Source organism: Aptenodytes patagonicus, chromosome 22, assembly GCF_965638725.1.
Source record: "Aptenodytes patagonicus chromosome 22, bAptPat1.pri.cur, whole genome shotgun sequence".
Classification (NCBI taxonomy): Eukaryota; Metazoa; Chordata; class Aves; order Sphenisciformes; family Spheniscidae; genus Aptenodytes; species Aptenodytes patagonicus.
Window position 1 is genome coordinate 7901227 of NC_134970.1, and position 13119 is coordinate 7914345.

The following is a 13119-nucleotide window of genomic DNA, read 5'->3' on the forward strand; positions in this document are numbered from 1 at the left end:
CTCCTCAGCCCTTCTGCCGGCCTGCGAGGCCCCCGGCCAGCCCCCGCGCTGGCGACCACCGGGCAGCCCACCGCTCCAATGAAGGGGAGGAGCCCCCGCCACGGCCACCGGCTCCGCCGCGCCCGCCACCCGCCCTCGCCTCAGGCGGGGCCGGGCCGGGGCTGTGGCCGCAGCGGAGCCGAGCCGAGCCGAACGGAGCGGAGCGGAGCCGAGCCGAGCGCAGCCGAGCGGAGCCGAACGGAGCGGAGCGGAGCGGAGCCGAACAAAGCCGAGTGCAGCCGAGCCGAGCGCAGCCGAGCCGAGCCGAGCGCAGCTGAGCCCAGCCGAGCCGAACAAAGCCGAGCGCAGCCGAGCCCAGCCGAACGAAGCCGAGCGGAGCCGGCAGAGGGCCGCGCCCCCCACCAGCGGCGCGGAGGTCCGCGCCCCGCCCCGCCGCTGGGCGAGGGGCCGGTGCCCGCCTGGGGCGGGGGACCCCCGCCGGGGCGGGGGGCGGCTGCAGACGAGGCCGGGCTCGCCTCGGGGTGCTGGTGGTGGCGAGGGGCTGGCGGGCAGGACTGTGCTGCCCAGGGGCGCGTTGGCAGCCCTGCGTACCCGCGTCCTTCCAGCGGGCACAGCCCTGCCGCGGGTTTGGGGGAAAACGCCCCGACTGGCATGTTCGTGCCTTGAGCTGATCGGGTAGCTCCGAGCGCGACCGACTCCTGGCTGTGTGCGCCGGGACGTGGCCAAACTCTGAGCACCGGGGGCAGGGAATGGCCTCTGCGGTGTCTCTGGTGAAAGCTGCCCCGTGGGGGTGCGGGGGTGTCTACTGGTCCAGGCAGAGATGCCTCCGTGAGGACGCCTGTGGAGGGGACCCCCGCCAGCACACCTCAGGCGGGGACGGGACAGCTTGTTGATGAGCTTTCTGACCAAGGGGGACCCCGTTTCAGAGGCCCTGGCGACGCTCGCTCAGCAGCACCTTGCTGCATCATTTGCACAACAGGACTCTGGGCAGGTCCCTGGGGACGCTGGGGACTGGCCCCAGCTGCAGGTGGGAAGGGTGGACATGGCATGGCGTGACGTGACGTGATGTGACATGGCACAAAGTGCCCCGTGTGCCCCAGCTCGGCAACCCCTTTCCAGCCCTGGCGCAGGCGTGGGAGTGGGCAGGGGGGCAGGACGTGCTGGTGGCGGGTGCTGGAGGTGGCCGGGGCTGTGCTGCAGAGGTGGCGTGGCAGCTGTGGGGGAGGCTCCAGGAGACGTCTGACCTGCCGCCAGGGAGGCTGGGGGTCGATCCTCAGCCGCTACAAGCACCTCCTTTCCTTCCCTTCCCTTTCTGCCCCACAGAGCTCCCTGCTGCACCTCTGCTCTGGGTCACCCGGGGCTGCCACCTCCCCCTGCTCCAGCTCCCCACGGCTCTGCACTGGCTCCTGCTGCTGCTGCACTTCAGAGGCAGCTGCATTTTGGGGCTTGGAGCGCCTTGGGTTCCGGTGTGAGCCCAAAGCATCAGAGGAATTGGCCTTTACCTTGTGGCAGGCCTTGCAACTGCTTTCAAAGTGGTCTGGGCTCTGCCCGGGCCTCTCAAGTCAATGTTAACTCTGGTGCCTAATGACAGTCCCTTGACAGTGGCCCTGGTAGCTCATCCCTTTCTCTCCCAAATTTCAATGATGCCGGGTTTGCCGATTCTTGTTTTAGGCACCTTTCATGCAAAGATTCCCGGAGGTTTTTTCATTCCTTCACTCCACACACACAGAGTGTGATTCCTGGAGGGCCACAGAAATGCAACAGCAGCAGCGTTCGTCTCACCTGGGTTTTCTGAGAGGAAGCTCCCTGTGAGATATCTGTCCTGAGCCTGTTGGGCAGCCACGTTTTACTTCTAAAACAGACGCAGCTGAAAAGCTCCGATGATCAGTGACCTAGCTGAGCAATGATCAAAATAAAGCCACTTTTCACCCCACGGAAGCCTAACAGTGACATTTGTAGGGAAAACAATGTCCCAACTAGTTCTCTTGTGCCAACCACAAAGACCGATTTTGGTATAAAAGAAGAGGCTTCTAATTGACTAAATAAAAACCTAAACAAACAACGAAAGCAGACACTGATCTGCCTCCTTGGGGCAGGACAGTCAGAATTTCCCTTTGCTCTGCAAAGGGCATCCTTTCCGTTAAAATGCAGAGCTCCTCCTTGACGAACCATGAGGCAGTCAGTGCTCGCTGGCTTCTGACGGCAGCCCAGCCTGGGGAACCTGGCTCAGACAAGTGCTTGCACCACTTTGGTGCTTCTAGGCAGCACCTGGACTCCTCCTGCCTCTCAGGACACATCTATAGGTCCCAAACATCGTTCTCATAAAAAAAAAAAAAAAGATGGCGTTCATGTCAATCTACAGGGAATGAGAAGGTCTTAAGCTTCTGGAGTAACAATTTGCATTTTATCATCCAAAAAACCAGTAGAGTGTAAGCAGAGTTGGGAGTCAAACAAAGTTAACGTGGAGCCTCACAAAAACTGCTCCGCCCTGGTGAGACCCCATCTGCAGTACTGTGTCCAGTTTGCGGCTCCCAAATAAATACATAAAAAACGTCACTGACACACAGAAGCAAATCAAGTGGAGGCCACCAAGGTGACCAGGGGCTGGGAGTACAGGATGCATGAGGAGAGGTGGGGGGAGCTGGGTTTATTCAGTCTGGAGTAGCAAAGGCTTGTGGGGATCCTAACTGCTGCCTTCAACTACCTAATAGGAGGGCGCAGAGGGGACAAGGCTGGGTTCTTCTTAGAGGTGCATGGTGATAGGACAAGAGGCAGTGGGCACGCGTTAAAACATAGGAAACTCCAACTAGGTACACGAGGGAGAAAAACTACCATGAGATGGGTCACGTACTGGAACAGGGTCCAGAGAGAGTGTGGGATCTCCATCCCTGGAGATACTGGAGACTCTCAAGTAGAGGAGGACCTGAGCAATCTCTTCTAACTGAACCTGCTTGGAGCGGGAGGCTGGTCTAGAGACCTCCAAAGGTCCTTCCCACCTACATCATTCTGTGATGCACTTACCAGCAGTTAACAAGAGTTATCAAGAAAACTTCTTTACGAAAACGGGGGAGGGGAGAAGCCCGGCCCGGCCCGGCCCTGTGGGAGCCCCGAGTGTCCCCAGGGAGCACAAAGCCTGGCAGCTGCCCTTCCTCACGCTCCTGTCCAGGTCCTGTCAGCTCCTCCCTGGAAAAGCAGGCACCGGCATCGTCAAACATCCTGGGGGCCAGGCCGGGAAGACCCCTGCCAGGGACAGCCCCGGGCGGTGCTGCCCAGAGCCCACCCAGCCCCGCTGTCCTCCCACGGCACCCACCCTCACACCAGCCCACCCCTTCTCCCCCGTGGGTTTGTCCCCGTGGCAGCTGCAGCAGGATCGCGCTGCTTTCCATCCCCAGCAAGCGGGGCAGGGCTGCACAAATGGAGCCCAAGGGGTCACGTCCTGTGGGCAGAGACCAGCAGAGACCTGCGAGGGAAACCGCCGCGTACATCGCACGGACGGGAGCAGCAGCAGCAGGAAAACGCTCCAGAGTTGTTCCACTTTCAGGGCAATCCCAGGCAACGCTTCACGCGTGGGATGTATCGTCTCGAGAGCGGGGCTAGCCCAGACGTGGCTGGCTAACGAGCCCGGCGGCAGGCACAGGCTGACCAGCAGCACTGAGCACAAGGCAAAGTCTGCCGTGGGTGCAGCCAAGGGCTGGCGCAGCCTCAGTGCCGGCTGGCACCATACGCCTCTAGAGAACACCGGAATCACGAGAACTGGCTGAGTCCCTTTGCGTCGGTGACACCATCATCAGGGCAGTCGCTGCCACAGACACAGGGACCCCCGGGCCAATGATGATTTTTCTCTATTGGTAGAAGCATTCTCCTCCAGGATCCACCCGAGGCTCCTGCCAGGTATCTCCCGGAGCCTTCTGACGTCCTCCTATAAGGACCTAAGATCCCAGGTAGCAGCCCCAGACTCCTCCACGGAAGCTGCCCGAGACGTTTTTTTCTCTTTTGAGGAAACTCTCTCCTCTGGAATCCACCTGAGACATGTCCCAGGCATCTCCCAGAGTCATATTTACCTCTGCTTTAGGGACCGGAGATCCTGGGTAGCAGCCCCAGACTCCTCCACGGAAGCTGCCCGAGACTTTTTTTCTCTTTTGGAGGAAGCTGTCACCTCCCAGATGTACCCGAGACTCCTCCCAGGCATGTCCCAGAGTCTTCTGACCTCTGAGTTAGGGACCTGAGCTCTCGAGTGGCAGCCCCAGACTCCTCCAAGGAAGATACCCGAGATGATTTGTCTCTCTTGATAGAAGCACCCTCCTCCGGGATCCACCTGAGACTCCTCCCAGGCATCTCCGAGGCTCTTTTGACCTCTGCTTTAGTGACCTTAGATTCCTGAGAGCAGCCCCAGACTCCTCCAAGGAAGATACAGAGATGATTTTTCTCACTTTGAGGAAACTCTCTCCACCAGAATTCAGCCAAGACTCCTCCCGGGCATCTCCCGGAGTCTTTTGACCTCTGCTTTGGGGACCTGAGATCCCGGGTAGCAGCCCCAGACTCCTCCAAGGAAGATACCCGAGATGATTTTTCCCTTTTGGAGGAAACTGTCACGTCCTGGATCCACCCGAGATACCTCCCAGGCATTGCCCGGAGTCTTTTGCACTCTGCTTTAGAGACCCCCCCACAACGTTCCCCACTCGTCCCCCAGTGCCCCCCTTCCACCCCCTGCCCACACCCCTGTAAACTCCTGTGTCCCCCTCGGTTCCCCCCACCCATCCCCCAGTGCCCCCTACTCCCCCCAGTGTCCCCCTTTTCCCCTGCTACCCCCGCACTGTGTCCCTGGGCAAGTGCCGTGGGGGTCCCAGCGTGGTGGGACACCGGGGGCCAAAGCCTGCTGTGGTGGTACGGTCAGGGCTGTCCTGGGCTGCTCCCTGCACCAGCCCTAGCTGGTGCTGGAGGTGGTCATGCCGTGGGGGTCGGGGGGGTGGCAAGGGGAGCCCCCCATGGGCAGTGGGAGGGCACGGCAAGGCCCCAGGACCCCATGGGGAGACCCCTGCTCTGGGGTCTGTCCCGGCGTGACTCTGTTGTCTCCAGGTACAAGCAGCCGCCCTGTTTCTTGAGCGCTCCCCAGGAGCAGCACCACCAGGCAGCTCAAAAAATGTGCTGCCTGCAAAAACTTGAAACCGGCTTAATTCTGGGCAATTTTTCTTCTTTTTAGGCCTGTTGAGTCCCAGGACTGGTCCGTGTCCGGCAGCCGTCGAGAGATGGCTCAGGACCGTGTCAGGGCCGGCGGTGCTGCTTCTGAACCCCATGGCGGCCATGGGCAAATGGACAGGTTGTCAGATCCCAGGGCTGGGTACGTGTGTGAGGTGTCAGGGTCACCCCAGCTTGGTTTTTCCCAGCAAAGCCCCAGCCGGTGCCAGCCCCGTGCTGCAGCCCCGGGGCCGAGGCTCAAGGAGCCAGGCATTTCTGTGGGCGCTGCACTGTGCCGGGCCCCACTGCTGGCTGCCAGCTGCCTTGTGTCAGGGCAGCCGATCTGAGAAGACCAGCTTTGCTTTGTGTCTGCTAGAAACAGAGAATTTCTGTGTTTTTCATGCTGAAAACAGCTGTGCTACTGTTGTGGCACCATCACACTCCATGGGGAAACAGGAAAAACGGCTGCTCCTTATCTTGAGGATGTGCTGAAGCCCTGAACGCATCAGCTCAGTACAAATCTGAACTCCCAAGTCAAGCTCACCAGCAGGACAGATCATGGCATTGATCAGCTGCACACAAGCCACCTGAAAAGAAAACCCCAACCACACAAACAAAAGAGAAAACTTCTGAGCGTGGACTGGAAGTCAGTGGTTCAGGACTTACTAGGAGGCCAGAGGACAACACACAAAGCTGCCGCTGTAAAAAGCAGTAAAGCCAAAGGCATTTCATCCACACCAAATTCATCCTGCTACAAGCTCTCCAGCTCCTGCACTAGATTCCAAGTGCCGTGTCCACAAAAACCTGAGGAATTAAGTACCCTCAGCACCGCTGAGGTTCCACTCTCCAGGCCGTCCAACAGGGGCTCCAGTCGCTCTCCAGGCCATCCGTTTCTGCTCTTTTAGTGAAAAGCCTCCAGAACATGCCATGAGAGATGATCAGCAGCTGCCCCACAAACCAGGACAGGAGCGCACATTTGCAGACCCATTGTAAAATGAAGAGTGAGAGTCAGAAGAGAGACTCCACTGAGAGGCCACTAACAGTCGGAAACTCAAGAGCAGCAAAAGGCAGGACTTCTACCACCATGTACGTGCCTTTGGGTTGAGGCAGAACATGGAGGGTACACAGACCCTTCGCAGCATCTATCATCATGCGAAGGACTTTGGTTTCAACAGCTCTTGCCAGGAGCAGCATCCCCTCTTTTGTACCCAGCGGTGTTTTGCTTCCAAACTAAGGAGAAAAGGAAGTTGGAATCAATGTCTGAGACCAGGCCAGCTCTAAAGAAGAGTGCAATGGGAATGCCTCATGATTGAGAATGCTCTGAGGAATAACCATGAGAAAACACTTGCTCCAAAACCTTGCCCAAACATCTGTGTTACCCTTGTTTCTCATGGGACAGAGGAGCGACAAGAAAGGGAGTGATGCATCTCAAACCACACGCTGCCAGCAAGAGAAAGGCTTTCGACAAAAATTAAGACCCCAGGAGCCACAAAAGGAACCTGTGGACTTGGGAGGAAAGAGAGACTCTCTGTTTACCCCAGGAGAGCCAGGAAGAGCACACACAGGGACAAGGAAGTGCCCCAGCTCGTTCACAGGGAAGGCAAACCAGGTGTCCACTGCACAGGAGTGTAAATTAATAAAAATACCACCCCCCCCCCCTCAGATGCAGAGCAAGACAAAAAGGAAAAAATGCTGAAGTGCAGCAAGCCCTCCTAGATAAGTTAAGAGGCATAATCAGAGAGGAGCAGAGCAAGCCACAGAAGAGGGCGGAGCAGCTGAAGTCTCACAGACCTGGACAAATAGATGGAAAGTATTTTGTAAGTCCTGGAAAAAGTATATGATGGTGACGGTACCGGGAAATGTACAGTAGGGGGAAAAAGCAAAACAAGCCATGTGGCGATAACAAGGATTTACTAAAGAGCAGGAATCTTCCACCAGCAGTTTCCCTCCCCGTTCCAGCAACTGTCCTGAGATATCCGGGCAGACACCATGCGGCCGGAGCTGTGGCTGTGTGAGGTCGTCTCCGGACACCGGACAAGCCTCTTACCTCCTTGTGTATAAAAGCCTTCAGGCATCAGATGGAGTCTTGTCTGCGTTGTGTACCTTCAAAAGACAGTAGAAAAGGTTGTTTATGCAGGAAAGCACCAGACTGAATGCCGATACTTCACCTTGTTACCAGTTGACCCCTCACTCACAGGAATCCCTCAGCTCAATCCCAAACACACACAGCCCCATCTCCATCTCAGAAGAGATCTTTAAGCCCCCAAACAAACCACTGCCTCATCCCCACGTGAGCAACCTGCCCTGATCCTCTTTCCTTTCCCCTCCCTCCCTTGCCGTACCACACTGAACTGGCATTTCTTTCCCTCCTCACACAACCAGACCATGTACAGACACAGTAATAATCCTGCATATGAAAAGTGTCTGCGGTCACCAGGGACTGGTCTTCCCCAGTTGCACCACAGAGTCACGGTGTCGTCACTGATGCAGCGATGTAGGGGTGCACACCATACATCAGCCAGCAGAAAGCATAGGAGGCGTAAGTCTTTACAGACCGTTTTTTCTCCTTCACATATTCCCTTTAAATGGTGTCTTCAACTCTTCCCAATATGTATGTAGCTTTTGAAGTTTACAGCTTTATAAGAGATCTGAAGAAGTGCTTGTCTCCAAAGGCTTTTCTGCTGTTCATCTACATTCGTTGTTCATGCAATAAGACAGTAAGCAACTGTACCTAATGTCTCCTAACACGCGCATGACCTGGGTTACCCCACAGCCAAGGCCGAAGACTCACCACAGGGTGAAAGTGTGGGTGGACGGGGGACCGTGTGGGTGCAGAGGCTGGACGAGAGGGGAGGCAGAAGGGGTCTCCGGCAGAGGTCGAGGGATGACTTTTCCCTGCTGTTGCAGCCACCTTTCTCCATGAGCGGTCTGGGTCCTAGAAAGGCTGGAGCCGCATCAAGCACGGCGGGACATACTCAAGCACGTCACCGAGACCAACAGGTGGCAGCAAGAGCAGCAGAGGCAGCTCCCCTGGTAACTGCCTCCAAAAAGGGAAGGTGCTTCCCCCGGCTGCAGGGCCCATCCCTCCACTGAGGGCAGCCCTGGGGGAAAGAGGGGATTTCTCTGACACCCCTCATGAGACAGAAGCAGGTTTTGGAGACTGGCGTTGGGCTGGAGCTCCCTGACACCCGAGGGGGGCTTGCTGGGCACCCCGAATTGGCTTTTTGTGTGGGACCTGGCTGAAGAGAAAGGGATCCCTCTCATGGCTGGCTCTCCCCTTTCCAAACCAGAGTCTGTACTCCCTTTGCAGAGTCCTGGCACCAAAACGCCTTGCCCCGAGGGGGGATACCTGTTTGGGACACCCAAGGTCTCGGCCCCACCTGACGCAGCCCCAGGCTGATCCGCTGCACCTGGGACCCTCTCACAGGCTTGGGCAGAAGGGGCAGTACGGAAGATGAGCAACACAGTAACCGAGCACTTGTGAACATACTTGCAGAAGCCCCTCACTGCTCCTGGCCCACCCCCACATAACCACACGACATCACGCTGTGCCCCTGAAAGCAGGGCTGGGGCAGGGGAGGGCGCCGGCCCCAGCAGGCCCGACCCGGACCCTCTCCACAGGCCACTTCTCTGCAGGCCGAGGGCCGGGGCCCGCTCTTGCACCTGGGGGCTCCGACACCTCGGCAGGGGCTGCCGGCCGCAGCCCCAGGCCCCGGCAGCCAGTGGCTAGGCCCCGTGCTGGCACTGAGGGAGAGAGCAGGAGGGCGCCGGACCGGGCCGGGCTGCAGCAGGGCTGGGCTTGGCACCCGCCGCCGGTTCCTGCTGTGAGGCTTCAGGGCGAAGGCCGGGGCCTTCTTCTGAGAAGGCCGGAGCCAGGCCCGCAGGCCGGGGTGGGCCAGGAGCAGCTGTGCCCCGAGGGCCTGGCTAGGCTGCTCTGGACACCCCCCTCATCAATGCTGATGTTCTTGGCTGAAAAGAGGAAAACGGGGAGTAACTTTGCCATGCGTGTTTACTAGAGGCTTGTGGCCTGATCCTGTCAGGCCCCGGGTGCTGGCGGGGCTTTCCAGGTGGCTGAGTGACGCCGTGCAGCTGTAAGTGGTGACATAAATTGCTCTGGTGGCCAGTGTATGTAGCATGTCCCACCTGTGCAGTCAAGAGAGCTGGCTGGGTTTTCCTGCAGCTCCGGCCTGCGTCTCTCTCCTTCCTGCGTCACCTCTTGTCGTGACGCAGTTGGGTCTGATGGGTTGGAGGTCTCCAGTTTCTGCCCAGTTCGGTCCTGGCTGGAGAATGGGAGCCAATGTTCTTGGAGGAGACGTAGGGGAGGGCACACAGAGACACAAGCAGGAGCCTCCTCTTTGGAGAAAACCAGGGAGAGACAATGCAGAGGGAAAAGGCCAGGTCAGTCCTCTTGACACCACATTGCCCTCGGGTCCCTGGAGTGGGACATGGATGAGGGATGGGGCTGGGAAGGGCTGTCATTGCTACAACTGTTTGAGGACCATGAGCGAGTTCAAGTGATGGAGAATGGGGAAATCCTGCATTTCTGGGCTGTGGGTGTCCCCAGGGTGCTGCCGTGTCCGGTCTGCGCCCCAGGGTGTGTCCCCAGCATGTGTCCCCATGTCACAGCAGCCCTCTGTGAGGCGCCGTGCCCCGCAGGGGGGTCACAGTGGCTGGGCTCTATATTTTCCCCCTGGGGCTGGTGCTGCCCCAGTTTCTCATGGCGTTTGCGGGAGGAGCACCCGGAGGGAGCAGTGTGTCTATCCGGGGGATCCTGCTGCCATGAGGAAGATGAGAGCGCTCAGAGGTGAGGGGCTGGTGGGAGGTTGGGGGCTGATGCCTGCCGGAGGCAGTGCCCGTCCCAGCTGGGGGCTGTGTCCCTGTCCCAGCTGGGTGCTGGGGACTGCGTCCCCGTCACCTCTTATCCTGCTGCCAGGCACCTCTGAGAGGGCTCTGGCTCCATCCTCTCCCTGCCCTCCGTGGGGCAGCTGGAGACTGCTCAGAGACAACCTGGCCCGGATGGCTCTTGTTGGCTGCTCAGCCCCAGCCCTCCCGGCCTCTCCTTGCAGGGCCCCATTCCATCCCCTGCCCAGCTCGGGGCCCCCGCGCTGGACTCACTCCGGTGCGTCGCTGCTGTTCTGGCACTGGGGAGCCCGGAATGGGCCCAGTCCCCCCGGTGTGGTCTTCCCAGTGCCACAGCGTCGGGCAGAGTCCCTCCCCTCATCCCACTGACTGCCCTCTTGCCAGTACAGCCCAGCACGGGCTGTTCGTGCTGGGGGAGGCTGGGAAGATCCTCACCCCTCCCTGGTTCGAAGCCCTGCAGCCAGCAAAAGCGTTTCTTCCTTTTCTTCCAGCTCTCTGCCGATGCGTGCGTTCCCAGTCCAGACCTGCGCATCCTGAGGATGAAGGCAGGGCAAAGGGGACGGCTGTCCCTGCAGCCGTCACTACCTTTGCGGCTGTCGGGACTTCTCTGCTAAAGCAGCTGCAAGACCATGAGGTGAGGCGGTGGGGGGTGAGGGCTCCCTTTCCCCTTCCTCGCCTGGCACTCTCCCTCTGACCTCCGCCATCCCCCATCCTCAGGAATGATTTTCTAGGCTCCTGCAAGGCCTTTTACCCTGGTGGAGCCGATCTCCCTGTCTGGCTCTCTGCTAGTGTCAGAGGTGCCACGGAAGATCTTGCCGTTCCCCGTGGCTGTCCTGACCGATGCCTGCAGCTCGTGCCTCATGCCCAAGGCACACAGATGATCCGGGGGGCAGCCGGTCTCCCTGGGAACGAGGGCAAAGCAAGTCTCGTCACTCCCCTTTGTGGTCTGTCCCCAGGGTGACCGAGTGGAGACATACCGAGAGCTGGAGAGCGTCTTGCAGGGAGACGACGGCTGTTTGACGAGCGGTGTCGTGAACCGCCTGATAGCAGAGGTGTCCAGTGACATGCGAGCAGCCCAGGTGAGCTTGTTCTCTTTCAAGGCACCAAAGCGGCCTGCCTATGCCCCTGTTTTTTGGGGAAATACAGAGCAGCGCAGAGATGTTCCTCGGTCATTCAGACCCAGCGGTGGTCCTAAGGGAGAAGCTCTGGGGACTAATGGGGGCATTACAGAGAATTTGAAGAGGGGACACAGAAAGCTGTGCAGAGAGGTGGACTCGGGGTTGTTTCTAAATGAGCGAGAGCTGAGTTCAAGCTCAAGGTTATTTCTCCTGCCTTGAGGGAGCGCCATGGGAACCCACGAGTTCCACGGAGAGGCCCCAGGGGGGTCTCCTGGCATCTCCGCAGAGAGGGAGAGGAGGCAGTAGCACAGGGCTGCGCTGAGGCGGCAGACACCCGGCCCGAGCACAGCTGCCCTGAGGCGTCTTGCAGGGGAGACAGGGTCATTCAGCCTGTCCGAGTGCCTCAGCCTTTTTCTTGGGAGTGTTTAACCTGTGGCGCTTTTTCAGGGTGTGACAGATGATGTGAAGACGGCCGCTAGCGATGTCCTGGTGGCTCTGGCCCGCTCCCACTTCCACTTTGTCATGTCCGAGCTCCAGAGCCACCTGAAGGTCATGGGGAAGGTCCCTGATGAGACTGTGCTCCTCACCTTGGGCAAAATGGCCTGCAGCTACGGTATGGCACTCTCGGCATCCTGGTTTGGGGAGGGGTCTGTGATAACGGGGAGAAGGGATCCTCCCCCTTCCTAAATGTTTTGTGTTGAACTGGGGGCTATGAAGTTGCCGTGCCTCCTTGCTCCGTGCCAGGGCCGGCTGGCAGCTCTGCCTTACCAGCCCAGTCCCGGTTCCTGGAGGGTAGGAGCACATTGGAGGCAAACCCGTGGGGTCTCTTGCCCCCCGCTGTCCTCCCCATTTCCCCAAAGGGCTTTCCTGTGTCCTCCTTGGGGAAGGCAGCCCTCCACACACCCTCTGGCTTGTCCCGCGTAGCCCAGCAGCCCCAGCCTTGCCAGCAATCGACCCCAGCCTCCCGTGTCTCTCACTGACCCTCTCGGTCCCTCTGTCCCTGTCTTCTCTGCAGCTCTGTGGTGCATCCCCTTTGTGGGAATGACACTGCTCGCCCTGCGCACCATGCTGAGCCGGGTGGGGAGTGGCCGGATCCTGCGTGCCATCTGCAGTGGTGAGTGTCAGCTCCCTGGCCAGGGCCCAGGGGCAGGGGCTGGGGTGGCCTTTGATGCCTCCGTGTGATCTCAGAGGGAACGTGGTGGGTGTCAGCCCGCAGCGAGGTCAGGCCTTGGTGATCCCAAAGTGCTGTGAGTGTGCAGAAGGAGCGGGGGAAGCCTGGGAGGTTCCTGTGTGCAGGACGTGGCAGTGCTGCGTGGAGGAACTCCAGGGTCCCTTCCCATGGCTTCTGTTCCCCTGCTTTCCTCTGGGGTTTAAAGCCCCTGCACTGAAAGGGCGAGTATGTGGGAAGGGAAGGGCAGCGGCTGCAGTGGAAAATGCTGGAGGGGAACAGGGCATTGAGGAGGAAAAGGTGCGACGGGGAGAAGGAGAGAAACAGTGGGGTGATTGAATCCAGATACCTCAAGAGCACGGCTTGTCCTCGGATCCAGCTCTGGTCCTAGGCTGAGCCCTGCCGAGCCTGGGACTGCCCTTAAAGCAGGCTTGGGCGAGGGTGCAAGGAACCTTCCTTGCTGCAGACTCTCAGGTGCTCCCTTGTCCTTTCTCCTGGTGCAGTTCTGGAGCAATGGTCAAAAGGGGTCAATACCTACTTCTGCAACCGGGAGCAATGTCCCTTCCCTCGCAACGGGAAAGCGCAGCTCTGTGAAGACATTTACCCGGTCTTCCGTTACGCGGTGGTAAATTGGCTGGGCTGCGAGGAGGAAGAGGTGAGAAGTGCTGCTTTCCACGCCTGGGGCCGCAGCAGGGATGTCCACGTCAGTGGGTCCGTCTGTGCCCGGTGGGGTGCGAGCAGAGGCGGGCAGGGAAGGGAAGCGATCTGGGTGAGAAAGCACCCCAAGCCGGGAGCCTG

The 13119-nt window shown here is 59.2% G+C and overlaps 1 protein-coding gene across 2 annotated transcripts in view; it reads left to right on the forward strand.

Moving 5' to 3' along the window:
• Nucleotides 1–13119, forward strand: part of LOC143170197 (sperm-associated antigen 4 protein-like) — a 69930-nt gene that overhangs the window by 24052 nt on the left and 32759 nt on the right. The window lies entirely within an intron of this gene.